The sequence below is a fragment of the Cebidichthys violaceus genome, unplaced genomic scaffold (assembly GCF_023349555.1).
Source record: "Cebidichthys violaceus isolate CVI_PGR_0920_01 unplaced genomic scaffold, fCebVio1.0.p SCAF_7, whole genome shotgun sequence".
NCBI classification, from domain to species: domain Eukaryota; kingdom Metazoa; phylum Chordata; class Actinopteri; order Perciformes; family Stichaeidae; genus Cebidichthys; species Cebidichthys violaceus.
In genome coordinates, this window is record NW_027176927.1 from 9,410,436 (window position 1) to 9,422,260 (window position 11,825).

The window sequence follows — 11,825 nt, forward strand, 5'->3', positions numbered from 1 at the left end:
TGTCGTAACTAGGAAGGAGTCACTAGGAGATATTGTGGGACTAATCTTGAGTGTGAGGAAGCAGGAGAAGTATGCAAATGCAGATGGTCGAGACAGATAAGGACAGTTAAATGACAAGTTGGAGGTTCAAATGAGAGCATTTATACACATATTGTTATTGCACTTCACTACTTCATGTATCCTCGTTCCCCTCTTCTCTAGAAGCCTCCTCTCTCCTCTCTACTCTCTCCTCGACTCCTCCGAGCACATATAAGGAACTGGGACCTCATTCAAGATGGCGGGTCTCGATCGGTCAAGTGATAGGTTATAGATGAGTAGAGGGGGAATTTTGGGATGAACCCCAGGCAGAGCAACAGAGCGGATGAGGGAGGTGGGAACAGGTGTGAAGATGTGTGGGCAGTCAGGTGATGGGGAAAGCTGAGGGCATCTGGTGGATGGTAAATGATTACTGGCCATGCAGTCAGATAGCACCTTTCTAGTCCTCCGCTTTGTAATACATGCCAGTATTCAACTTCACACACACACACACACACACACACACACACACACACACACACACGCACACACACACTGATGGCAGAGGCTGTCATACGAGGTGCCAACCTGCTCATCGGATTCTAATCCAATCATTCACACACACACACACACACACACTCACACACTGATGGCAAAGACTTCAGGAGCGATTTGGGGTTCGATGTCTTGCCCGAGGACATGAATAGTGGACAACCCGCTCTACCTCCAGAGCCACAGCCCTCCGTGAATAGAAGAGGGACAGAGCGATGTTCTGTGTGAAACCGAGGGCATCTTAAATTGAAGCTTTGAAACAGGGACAACTAACACATTTTGGCAGTAATGAAACAAACACAGAGCCTCAGATAATGTGCATTCATTATTTTCCTTGACACTCATTGTAAAGCTATGTGAAACATACACAGCATTGGAGAGAGCTTGCTGCCGCTGTGCAGAAATCATGGTGACAATAAGAGTGTTAGACAATTGTAAGATGAATTGTTGCAATATGTGTAAGCTTTATATGTACAAGAAAACACTATAAGTGGTAAACAGGTTACATATGAAAAACTATGATGCAGAAATAATTAAACATATTTAATCTCATAATCATATTTACCAATAATCCATTCATAATCGGGTGTAAATACACACTTGTAAAGGTTTAAACAATACATGTAAATAATGTAATCTAATGCAAAGCCCTATTCAATCACATTGTCTTGCTATAATCATGCCACATCTTTCAAATATACAATTTTTCAAAACATAATCAGACACTAGTTTACCATAGTGTCTAAAAGTAAATAAAAACCTTTTAGAAAACCATTCAGTCAAGTACTCTATAACCATGAATAGGAAAAAATTACATGTTTTACAAAACAGCACAGCATGTGATTTGATTTTTATTGTTATTGTGTCATGCATGAATGATGTGGCAAGGCCAAACAGTTTTACAACATTACATTACAGTCATTTCGCAGATGCTTTTATCCAAAGTGACTTACAATAAGTGTATTCAACATTGGTAATCAAGAGAACTACTAGTCACCAGAAGTCATAAGTACATCTTCTTTTTTAAACAAGCATCTAAGAGCATGAAGCAGAGCATAACTCAGAGCTAAAGTACAGCGCAGAAACAAACAAATCCAATAAGTGCAACAGAACCAAATATGAATCCAATAAGTGCAACAAGCTAGTATGAATACAATAAGTGCTAAGTGGAAGGCTCAGGGTAATACTTCCTGAAGAGGTGGGTTTTCAGCCTGCACCGAAAGATGGGCAGCGACTCTGCTGTCCTGACGTCGGTGGAAAGTTCATTCCACCATTATGGTGCCAGGACAGAAAACAGCCGTGACCGGGTCGATCGGCCGCAGGGACCTCTGAGCGACGGGGCAACCAATTGCCCCGAGGCAGCAGAGCGAAGTGGTCGGGCGGGGGTGTAAGGCTTGACCATGGCCTGGAGATAGGAAGGAGCTGTTCCTTTCACTGCCCTGTAGGCTAGCACCAGAGTCTTAAACTGGATGCGAACTCTTACAGGTAGCCAGTGTAGAGAACGGAGAAAGGAAGTTGTGTGGGAGAACTTGGGGCGATTGAACACCAGGCGAGCTGCGGCTTTCTGGACAAGCTCCAGAGGTCTGATGGCCGACGCCGGGGCTCCGGCGAGTAGAGAGTTGCAGTAGTCCAGGCGAGAGATGACAAGAGCCTGGATGAGAACCTGCGCCGTCTCGTCAGTGAGGAAGGGACGAATCCTCCTGATGTTGTAGAGCAGGAATCTGCAGGAGCGTGTAATTGATGCAATGTTTGCTGAGAATGACAGTTGGTCATCCAGGGTCACACCCAGGTTCCTCGCAGTCCGAGTCGGCGTCACCACGGTATCATCAATGGTGATGGACAGGTCACGGTGCGGGCAACCCTTCCCCGGAAGGAACAGTAGCTCGGTTTTGTCTAGGTTGAGCTTGAGGTGGTATGTCGTCATCCACTTTGAGATGTCAGCCAAACACGCAGCGATGCGCGTCTCCACTTGAGTGTCACCGGGGGGAAATGACAAGACCAGCTGGGTGTCATCGGCATAACAATGGTAGGAGAAGTCATGCGAGCAAATAACAGAACCCAGAGATGTTGTGTAGAGCGAGAAGAGAAGGGGGCCCAGGACTGAACCTTGTGGAACCCCCGTAGTCAGCATGTGTGGTTCCGAGACGGCCCCCCTCCATGTCACCTGGTAGGATCGACCCGTCAGGTAGGATGCAAACAGGGAGAGTGCAGAGCCTGAGACGCCCATCCCTTCAAGGGTGGAGAAGAGGATCTGATGGTTCACAGTGTCAAACGCCGCAGACAGTTGCAGGAGAATCAGGACAGAGGAGAGAGAGTTAGCTCTCGCTGCGTGAAGCGAGTCTGTCACCGCAAGGAGGGCCATCTCAGTCGAGTGACCCACTTTGAACCCGGACTGGTGGGGGTCCAAGAGGCTGTTCTGGTGGAGATAGGAAGACAGTTGATTAAAGACAGCATGTTCAAGTGTTTTGGATAGAAAGGGTAGAAGAGAAACCGGTCTTAAGTTCTTGACATCAGAGGGGTCAAGTGATGGTTTCTTCAGAAGGGGGGTGACTCTGGTGGTCTTGAAAGCCGTGGGAAAGCATCCTGAAACAAGAGATGTGTTGATGAGGTGGGAGAGGAAATGAAGGAGTTCAGTCGCAATAGCCTGAAGAAGAGGGGAAGGGATCGGGTCAACGTTTTTTCCAAGCTTTAGAAACACAGGTAGCCAACTTATAAGTATTCAAATTAAATAACCATTCCATTCTGTCATAGACATTTCTAATGTAGACCTGTAATGCAAATGTATTTTTCCATGAGAGTTAATAGGATAAAAAAGAAGCATTTGTATTTTCCTTCAAATTCATTTCTGAAATGCATTAGCAGTGTCTGTATCATAAATGTATTGCAATTAAATGATCCAATGGTCGGTGCTTCTTCATTTCAGTTCAGTTTACTTCACAAAAAGTATGTCTTTACTTTTCTCCTGAGTGACTGTACATCTGAATAGTGTGTGAGTAAATGACTGTGTGTACTGTATGTGTGCTTCACATGCACACCTGTGTGTCTCAGTGTGTGCCAGTGCATGCTATGGCTCAGCGGTTGCTCCTGCAGGCGGCATGGCATTGGTTTGATATTCAGCGCCACGCCAACATAATGAGACCTGGGAGAGGGCAGCGGGCCGATACCGACAGATGGCCACATCCACTGGACGTAAGAGCACTAAAACATTTGGAAAAAGACTGCATACGGACTGCTTTGCCTGACCAGCAGCAGTGTTCCTTCAAGAGACTGGGAGACTGCAGAGCAGTGGGAGGGATCCATTAGACCGAGAGCTGCTGACGTCAATGCCCGGCTGTCTGCGGTTCTGAGGAGAGAATGATGGTCCTGGCTGCTTCTATTATCATTCACACACGTGACAGAAAAACGTTGGAGATTTCACTTGCAGTGACAACTGGTGCAGATAAGCTTTTTGCACTTATGTTGATCCATTTATGTTTTCTATGTCCGAATACAAGCAACTTAAAGGGTCCAGTCACACATCACAGGGTCCAGCAAATAGCTAGTTACCTGGGAAACATGTGCTAACCCAACATCAGATTTACTGCATATCAACAGGGGTGAAATAGAAGGTGTTGATCACCCCTTAATAAAATAGATCTGTAAATGATTGTTGTATTTCTGATTAGTAGTAAATGTACTTCAAGCACCAATATAGTGACAAGTAACACCACAACAAAGCAGAGCAAGGACCCTGAAAGAGAAGAATGAATCAACACGACCATGAACACCAGATCAAAACCAGCCACAGCGGTCACAGGCAAGAGGTCATGGACCAGGAGTCAGTGGACGACCAGCGAAAGATCAACCAGGAAATTCATATTTGACAACAGAGACCATCATTGTCCAGAAACAAGGGTTACCATCTCACACATGCAACCAGTACAGTATGAAAACAGTGCAAAACACATACAAATATTTACTGAAATGCAAACTTACTAAGAAACAAAGTCTAGAAGTGCAGGATTGTAAACAATGTTCAAAAATATTGTCTTGCCATGTTCATAAGTGTCTTCTATAATTGGATCTGTACACTTGTACTTTAAGCCTACTAACCTTTCACAAAATATAGTTCAAATGTACTTTACATAAACCTACCCCAGGCACTTTGACAGGCAATATAACCTCTAGAAAATACATAAAGTGATAGTAAAGTAGAATGAACTGTACAGTAATTCTTCCACTTCTACTTTCAGGGGAGCCAAAGACATTGTATTACTTTATTTAATTGTATTGTAACAATACATATATCGTACCAGATAGAGCGAAAACAAAGTTCATTTTCTCTCTAGTCTCTGGGCGGAGGCCATGAGTGGTGGGCAGGTTATAGATATAAAAGATCACTTGTATCAAAACCTTACACTTTCTAAAACACAGACGCAATAAAACACCAAATGGAAAACTAAGAAACAATAATTGACAACCACCCAAAAAAACAAAAGAACAAGCAAATGATCAGCAAACCCCTATAACATGAACAACTGGTAGTTAATATATGTCAGAACTCTCCAACTAAACTAATTGAACAATTTAACACTAGGACCGCCGGCATTCTATCACCTACAGCCGTCTGTTACACCGTTGTTATGTAATTTCATTGTTTGTCTTCATATGCACATCAATAACACCTTTTTTTCATGAAGTTGATGAGAAATTATGGGAGATAAACAAAAATATCACAGATCAGGACAGGCAACCTTTTTGATGTCCTTTGCCAATTTACAATGATTCTATGGTTTTATAATACACATCGATTATTTTTACTGTTTCTGCAGATTTCCTGTCCAAACGACCCAAGTTACTTTAAAAAGGGAACCAACAACGCCACCCAGGGAATTACACCCTGGGAAATATAAACTTAAAGACCCTAATACACAGAATTTACAATAATATATAGAATTCATTAAGGGCACACAGATTCATTACCAATATTTAGACAGACGCGTTCATAAAGATTAACATACACTGAAAAAAAAATCAGTGACATTTACTTGAAAAAAGCTAGGTAACAATTTCCACACAGAAATTCTGAGTAATTTTTGTTTACTTACTAGTAAGAAATGTTTTTTTAAACAAAATATTCAAGTAACTTTTACTTGCAAATTTCTTCCTTAGACATAAAATGTACTTAGCCTTCGATAGTAATCTTTACTCAGGCTACCTTTGCATCTAATTACAAAACCCATGTAAAATCGTAGGTGTAGGTGTTTCATGTATATTTAACTAGCTTTTCTTTACTTTTTATATTGAGAAATATTAAGTAATATTTACACAATATATCTTATATACTACTACTCTACACAACTATTCAAATATGAATGTTGCATTTTTTTTAAACTGGGCAACTTTTATTTAATAAAATTGTCTTAACATAAGTCTTCTACAAAACATGAAACAACAGCTTCTTTTAAACTACAGCACCGTTACTTGTTAGCTGGTGACAGACACATCAATACCAACATATATAATCTGGTTGGCATTGCCACACAAAACATTTCTAAATCAGTGCTGCCAAAAAGAAATTTAAGAACACAAACGCTTAGTCATTTAACAAACACTTTTAATTTGAAACAACAGGTACTGCTTGACAACACTTAGATACGCAGAGATAAAGCCTCTTTTCCCTTGATGACGATCAACACATTGTCAGCGGTGAAGCCTTCCTGTGTTGCACTTCCATGGATGACGAGGATCTTCATAACAAGTTGAGCAGAGTCCTCTTCAAAGGCATCTTTGGTGACATTCTGTCAAAAAAATGTTAATCAGAGGTCACCAGACTACACATATTTTCTATAAAGTTCCTTATTATGCAAGAGTAGTTCACTAGGTTGAAGTTGCCAATTAATAGTCTACAGATACAATAATACAAAAGAATAAGATGCTCATAGAAAGACATTGGATCAGGTGGTTAGGGTAGTCTTGGGGACTATGAAAATAATGTCAGAACAATAAGTGTCTAAAGTTTTCAAACAATCTGTTGATTATGTTTTACAAAAAAGAATGACACACAATTGCGTTCAGTGTTGAGAAACACATGAGATAAACTGAGTTTTTGATTCAACATAAACTTTTTTTAAACTGAATAAAAACTGAAGTAAATTAAATAAATAGAATCAAGTAAAATGTTTGGTTTTCAAACAGATACAGTACCAGTTTAAAGTCCCTGTTATTTGTTAAATTAAAAAGCTTTTCCCCACACACAGTGGCATTAATGACTGACCTACATATCAATGTACCAAGATTAGAGTTAGATATTTAGGTTGGAGAAAAGACAAGTTTATAGCGGTCAGAAAAATCAGAAAACCCCAAATTTTCAGAATTTACCTGGTAGTCTTTGATGAGTTCCTCTCCAGACTGATCCAAGGAACTCCATCAAGCAGCAGATGACGACATCTCTTCTGCCCTCAACATGTTGCTGTTAAACAGACAGAAGTGAATTTATTAAAGAAAATGTAATTGCATATACAAATAGAAGTAAAATGTTAGCTATTGTCCATATGCCATGGTCGCCCCCCGGTATAATGTACTATTGAGCAGCAACACAAACTACGGCCTTCAAAATGGATCAGGGTGTTTTTCTAAGACTTCAAATGTCAAGTTAAACCTATAACAGTACTAAGTTGATTTTACCTTGTGTCAACTGTTGAGGTCAACTTGCTGAGAGTCAACGTCCTTTAATATTCTGTGAAATATATAGAGAAATTATATTAAAACATGAACACAACATTAAATCTGAATTTGGCTTAAATCTTCATATGGATAGCATGTTTTATCCCCACACAAAAAAAACAGCACATAAAGAAGTCAACATAAGGTTAATATTGAGATACACAGCAGGCCTGGTCATGTTGATCTGTGACACAAAGTCAACACAGTACTGGCACCTTGTTTCATGCCCATAGCCTTCATCATCAAGGACACCGCAATGGATAGATAGAGACATAAGAGACCAGATTAAAACTGATGAAAGAAATATAAATTACTGTAAAAATATGTCAGCATATGATAGTGACAAAATGACTAAATAATAAGTGCATTTGACTCGCTCTTAAGTCACTAATTCCACCACATACGGGATATTTGTTAGCTCATGACCAGAGTGTGCTTGTTGCTGCTCAGCTCCCTGTCTTGTCACATTTTCCTCATTGGACCTCGGCTGCACCTGAGGATGTCCGAGGGAAAGCGCGCTGTGTGCTTGACTCAGCACACCACAGCACAGCACAGCACAGCACCTGTGTGGCAGAAGTGGGCTTCACTTAACCGGAGTAATTTGGCCCCCCACGTCGACGGAGCGCAGCCGGGCGAGCACCGCGTCCTCAGGCTAACAACTTTTCCAGGGAGAACCCTGTAACAAAACATAGCGGTGAGCCATGTATGTAATGCTGTCCCAAGTTAGCTAGCATGATAGCCTAACTAGCTAGCACGCTAAACTGACCACTTCACGTCACTCTACAGTATTCACAACTCAAACACATACTTGATTAATTAAACATATTACCTACCCCAATGGCTCCCGTCCATGAAGTTCCTCTCCTCAGGTGAAACTCAGCCGTCCTTGTCCAGGTTCTGCTGTTCTGTTGTCTCGCTGAAGAAAAGAGCGCTAAATCTCCTCTGACGTCACCCCCTGAGTACGCGCTATAGGTTGCCAGGTTTCACTCGTATTACCCAAGTACATTTTACTTTGTTGTGTCATGTTGTACATTCAATACAGTAGTTTAGTAGATATTACTTGGTGTGAATGATAACATTTACTTATAAAAATGAGGATACATAATTACAAACAACACATTAAGTAAAAGGTGATATTTTAAAGTAAAAGCACTGAAATGATAATTTCTTGTAAAATTTATAAAAAAATAATCGAGGTAATAATCACAGGGCCAAAACGTTTTTTTTTTCAGTGTAATATTTATTAAAGGTATCAATAAAAATCATCAAAACATGCAGAACAAAGGAAAACAAGCAAAACAGGCAAGCAAAACAGGCCACTTTGCTATAACAAAGTTTTCAGGTAGAAGTATGAACTATATAACACAATTAATATCTCTAAATTCTCTTGCATGCATGCAAGAGAATTTCTTTTAGCCAAAAAATTAACCATAGTGCCGTTTTTGTTTTCCTTTAAGAAGTTTTGTTATCCGGCCTTGAACTGATGTGCCTTGTAGAATAAATCCATCACAATATAACCAATATTGAATGTTTTCTGTGGTTCTTATCAATTTTTCTGTGTTGAAAAGGATTATTGTTGTCAGCCGTTCACTAGCAAACCCATGTTGACCAATCAGGGTCTGTGTTGCTAATCTCAAACGCATAGCGCAATGGAATAACATGAAATTGAACAAAGACTTAATAATGTATAATACTCACACTTAGGAAAAGTAGTGGGCTGAAAGGCTTGTAGTTTTTATCTGGCATAGATGTTGCACAGTTCTGGGCAGATAGATAATAGTTACACCATCTAATACTCCACAAGTTGTCCTTTTTACATTTCTGTTTGTGTATGGATTAAACAAACATGATGCATTGTGGTAATTTGTGACTAGCTGTTTCCCTCTGCTCCCAGTCTTTATGCTAAGCTAAGCTAATTGCCTCCTGAATCTTTGCACTTAATACATTTTCTTATCCAACACTTAGAAAGTAAGTAAGTAAATAAGCCTGTCTCTAAAACGTTGAACTTTTCTCTTAATACCTAGACACATGTGAAGTTAACTGGAGGCTGTAAAAGGCCCTTCAGTATGAGATAGTTTTTTTTGTCTCTTCGTGTTTGATTTGCAACTTGCTCTGAGTGTACGTCATCCTGAAGAGGATAACACACACCACTGCCCCCCAATTTGTGCTTCATAATTTCATCCTTACTGTGAGCAAACGTACAGCCTATTAGAGTGCCACTAGCCAAAGTGCAATACAAAAGCTTGTTTTTCCATATTGGCATGTCTTGGTAATAAATCATCCTTTTGAATCAACAATATTTTCTTTTTCTTTAGAGAAAGACGTCATTCGGGCGTTTTTATTGTGACAGCTTGATTTTTAACCTTCAGCAGAAATTTGTTTGATCACAGGTTGAGAGAAATGCACTCAGCCAGCCGACATGTTGTGCCGAAGGCTAATCTGTGTATAAAATGCGTCATCTCAAACCTGGTGTTTATCTGTATGCACCAAACGATCTGGGGACACAGCAGCAGCACCGTCCATCCACAGTAGCACGAGAACACAAGCCTCCTCTGATTCTTTTGACCTGTTGATCCAAATGGAACCTGGGGCAAAAGCCTCAGTCACACGTAGAAACGTTATCAATATGCATGCTGAACATCCACTGGGCCAAACAAACAACAACAAAAAAGATGAGTGAGCTGAGGAGGACACACAAGGCGGACTGCTGAGCCTCACGGAGTGTGAGGGGATTAAGAGGCACCATAAGCTAGAGAGAAGTGAGAGCTGAGAGCCATGTGTGTGTGTGTGTGTGTGTGTGTGCACAGAAGTTTAATTATAATTACACTTGCGAAAACCAGTAGGAGACTCTCCACATCATGTGCATATGTGTTTTTTTATATTCATAACTCTGCATCTCAGATATTGACATTAAGTAGTTCCATGTCAAGCTTCAGTCTACAGCTTAAGTCCTGACTTTAGAGGCAGAATCTCAGGGTGGCGTATATTTCTGATGATTATACAGCCCTCTGCACAAATCAGAATGCAGACGAATCCACAATCCACTGTAGAGACATGTGAGAAGCTCTGTCTCTCCAGGCGATGACATCAAGGTTACGGAACTTCCCCCCAGTGTCTCCTGCTGCAGCTCCTAAATAAATATTATCGCCGTCCGTCCAAAGGACTGCATTATAACTCCTCTGTAGTGCGGATGCTGTGTGGGTTCCCAGCACTCGCCTGCAGCTACTAAGTCAGCCATCTCTGAAGTGTGAAAGCCCGTCTTTGAGAGTACAGGAATGGAATTTCCTTTGGAGTTTTCCAAAGAACTGCCACAGACTACAGGATTAGGATTGCTACAGGGTTGTTTTGCTACACTTTGACATAATGAAACAAGCTAAGCAGCCGCGGGCGAGGCACAACACGGTGGCAAACTCCCCACAGTTTGTGTTTTGTGGTAATGCTACTTCAAAATCTGCACCAAACTAGATTTGATTTGTAAAATACATTCTTCATATGGTTCTGACAAATCTAGCACTCCATCGCCAGTTTCTGACTCACCGTAGTTAGGCATGCTGTTTTACACTCTGGTGATCACGCTGCAAAATAGGGCGGGGCTACGTTGTGATTGACAGGTTGCTACCACTGCGTTGTCCGATTCGCGGTGTTTTCACTTCATAAAAGTTAATTGTAATGTCCTAGTTTGGTTATACTCTTGTGTCACTACGGGTTGCAAAAAGCCAAAATGGCGACGGCCAAAATGCTGAACTTAAGGCTTCAAAAATGTGGTCCACACAACAATAGGTAATTGTAGTAGTAATTGTAGTTGTCCAGTGTACACAAAGTTATTAACAAAACCAATTGAAATTGTTTTTAATTAGCCTAAAGAATAATGCCAATTAGAAAGACTACCAAAGACAAGATTAGTTATTCAAACCCGACACATTCACACTCCAAACTCATGCCCAATGGCACTATGCTTCAAACTATGACGTTCTAAATGTAAAGACAAGCACATTGTATGTCTGTCAGGAGAAAAACAGTGCAATTTATACTGAAACTTGTCAATAATTAAGTAATTTTTGTCTAGGAGCAATAGGATGTAGCGGCAAAATCCTGCTAAGTCGTGTCATCATTTCGTAGAAGACAAAAATAAAACCTCATAAAAGATGAACTGAAGGTGGAGGAAGAAAATAAATTGAGGATTAGAGTGTGAACACATTAACAGCTCTCATGAATACTAACTAATCAAAATTATGTCTTCACTGTATCGGTGGGTGAGCCACGCAGACATGAGCAAACAGCCCTCAATTCCACCTTTCACTCCACCCTGAACACTGGAGAAGTATTTACCCGTTGTTAACAGCATTGTGCCTGATGCCTGTGCATGGCTGCTTGCCCACACCATTAGTTTGCTTAAGGAGCAAAGGGCTGCTTTCTCACAAAGGAAATTAGTTAAATCCTCGGCCCAATATCACTGGAGTCCAATGAAATTAGTCCAAAAGGGAAATTGATTGGTTGTTGTTTTTCAGCACAATTGACTGAATTTCTGCCTCACAGCTCCTTTTCCAATTTCT

At 40.8% G+C, this 11,825-nt stretch overlaps 1 long non-coding RNA gene across 1 annotated transcript; it reads right to left on the reverse strand.

The window, feature by feature from the left end:
- Nucleotides 1-6,193: 6,193 nt before the first annotated feature.
- LOC137891574 (uncharacterized) lies at nt 6,194-8,177 on the reverse strand. The gene is made up of 5 exons (XR_011105357.1): nt 8,106-8,177; nt 7,865-7,948; nt 7,234-7,285; nt 6,928-7,018; nt 6,194-6,347 (listed from the first exon to the last, which is right to left on the reverse strand). It is a non-coding gene; the product is annotated as an uncharacterized lncRNA (long non-coding RNA).
- Nucleotides 8,178-11,825: the final 3,648 nt, after the last annotated feature.